This window comes from Coregonus clupeaformis, chromosome 29 (genome assembly GCF_020615455.1).
Source record: "Coregonus clupeaformis isolate EN_2021a chromosome 29, ASM2061545v1, whole genome shotgun sequence".
Taxonomy (NCBI): Eukaryota; Metazoa; Chordata; class Actinopteri; order Salmoniformes; family Salmonidae; genus Coregonus; species Coregonus clupeaformis.
Window position 1 is genome coordinate 8,834,097 of NC_059220.1, and position 2,921 is coordinate 8,837,017.

Here is a 2,921-nt window from a genome sequence, read left to right on the forward strand (position 1 = left end):
AGTTTCTGCTCTGACATCCACTGTCAACTGTGGGACCTTATCAGTGGCAATTTTAGCATGTAAAACATCATTTATGCAGCAGCATACAATACATTTTTGGACCCACCTTGTTGTGCTCTGCTCACTTGAACAGGAAGGTGGCGCGGCGGTCCTTCGTGGGTAAATTTTGTCATCAAAGTCTGGCATTCTCTGGATTTATGGTGCTTTCAACACAACTGGAACTCTGAAAAAAACATGGTCGAATCATGATGATATCAGTGATCTTCAGGTCGTAGCTCTAGAAAGAGGCCCGAGTTCCAGATTTACAATTCCGAGTTGGATGACTGTTCAAAACTTATTTTCCCAGTCTGAGCTAATTTTTCCCAAGTTCCCAGTTGTCTTGAACTCACTGAAGTCAGATTTCGCAGTTCCGAGTTGTTGTTTTGAGCGCGGCACAAATCATGCTTCATTGACAGCATGGCCAATGTTGAATGTTTATCATTTTAAGTTTGGAAAAGAGACTCTTAATCCCAGACTTGGGACCACACAGCCACTCCACTGAATAGCAGGCTAGTGATTGCAGTTAACCACCGATTCCTTCCAAACCACTCATTGTTGAATTTGCGATTTCCAACTTGTTGTGTAATGTTTATGTCGAATGGCCGATGAGCACCGATACGTTTTATCTATAATTTCTCTTCATTCTTTTTCTTCATATTGAAAAGGATTTGCCAGTGGAGTGTCGACTTGATTCATGATGATGACTGCTAGCTAAGATTTTGAAAGTATGATGTTGACATGATCAGTCCAATCAATGCTACTGTAGATATAACATGATTTGACGTCATTTTATCTGTGGCCAATGACCTTGAGCCTTCTTGGATGGGCACTTCTAATGTAACTCTATGGCAGCACCCAAGGGGCTTGAATTTTCGAGCTCTACTCTTAGGCCTGGCGTTGACATAGTGTCCCCATGAGTGACAGAACACTGAGCCAATCACGGCGCAACTAGAGAACATTACCAACACCTACGCTCCGTATTTTCCGCTGGCTATGCTGAAACACCTGCATTTTGGAGCTGCCTTAATCAATAAAGCAAAATGGGTGAGAGAAAAACATCTATTTAATCTAATTTGAATTTGGGCTGTAACACAACCAAATGTGGAATAAGTCAAGGGGTATGAATACTTTCTGAAGGCACTGTATATTATCCAAGAGGCCATTGCTATTTTTACAGTGTCCAGAATGAGTCAAAAACAGAGTAATAGAATCCTCAGCAGATTGCAGTGACATGTAACTTTTAACATCTGTGTTCCATAACCCCACCAGCAAGTGGCGCAGGCCTATCTCTCTGTGACAATCACCCAATCCTAAATCAACCACTGCCCCTTCCCCATATATATGTAATGGCCCTGTGTAGACGTAAAAAAAAAGGATTGTATGTGTAATGTCTTATATGTTTACTTTAGCTCAAGGGAAAATAAGACAAAGCGCATCATTCAAATGACTGTACAATTGACTGTATTAATTTGATAGAACACATTGTCAAACGTTTTATTTGCGTCTGTCAATAATTTTTGTCAACATAAATGTCAGGCTACAACGTAACCATTATGGTCAATCAAATTGACAGTTGACTTGCAACATTGTTACAATAATGCAACGTCAGAGAAGCTACTGCTTTGATGATCACAGTAGTAGCCGCAGCATAGACATGTGATGCCGTTTGATTGTTGTTGTTACGTCGGATTATTACATTGTTGCGAGTAACAGAACATAAAACAAGACAATACAATTATGTAATATAACATCCATATCGTGTTATTCTAAGACTTTATTGTGTTATTCTAACAACTTATTACGCCAACCAGGATGGCCGAGTGGTTAAGGCGTTGGACTTAAGATCCAATGGACGTATGTCCGCGTGGGTTCGAACCCCACTCCTGGTACAGTGCATACATTTTGAAAAAATATTTAATCTTCCTGATGTCACACTAACTACTAGTTCATGTGCGGAACATGTATCAACGACCTGAAAGTTACATTCGCTACAGCATTTGGGATGACACGGTCGGACAGTAGATCAAGCCACGCCCCTCGACTGAAAAAACCGCTAAAAACAATACCATACAATTATTCTTATTCATGTGTACTGATGTAAGAGGAATTGAGTTTGACTTGTTATTTTATTAGGTGATATATAGTATATATAATATATATATGACACAGTAAAACAAACGCACAAAGCTGAACAATGCATTTATTAGACCCCAGAATATGTTTATTCATTTCTTTTCATGTGACTTGACATGTGAATTATACCCTTTATCTTCTAAATAGCCCTTTTATTGTAGCCTGAAATAATAGGTGAGCCAGACGATGTCAGCTATAATAATAATAATAATAATAATAATATGCCATTTATAAAACCAAACGTTCCAAATGCGAAGAAGTGCCAATGGCAATCAGATGTCTTATTCAAACTCAGCTTGCAAGCTTATCATGATGTTTGCCTTACTCATAGTTACTTGTCTTAAACCAAAATAGGTTCACTCCAATAGCTGCATTGTTTTTAAAATGGCTTGTAGACAAATTGACACGTCTTGATTTTAGATTTTAATTTTCGAAATCCACAAGTAAAACGTTCACATTTTCACAAAAATGTCAAGTTTTGAAATTGGTAGATTTAGGGCAGATTTAAGATTAAACTTAAACTCTGTTACTTTATTTGGTATTTGGTATTTATTAGGATCCCCATTAGCTGAGGCAAAAGCATCAGCTACTCTTACTGGCACGTACTATAGTAATTACATGTATTTAACATCTTGAGTTGAGAAAACAGGTTTGTATTAAGTTGAACTCTTTATTACACCTAATGTTAATTAGGTGAAATAAAAGGTACACTACTTGTTGGAACGACCCGCACACTGTCCTCCTCCCTT

At 38.2% G+C, this 2,921-nt stretch overlaps 1 non-coding gene across 1 annotated transcript; it reads left to right on the forward strand.

Moving 5' to 3' along the window:
• Nucleotides 1–1,845: 1,845 nt before the first annotated feature.
• Nucleotides 1,846–1,928, forward strand: trnal-uaa. Its single transcript has one exon. It is a non-coding gene; the product is annotated as a tRNA-Leu (tRNA).
• The last annotated feature ends 993 nt before the right edge of the window (nt 1,929–2,921 follow it).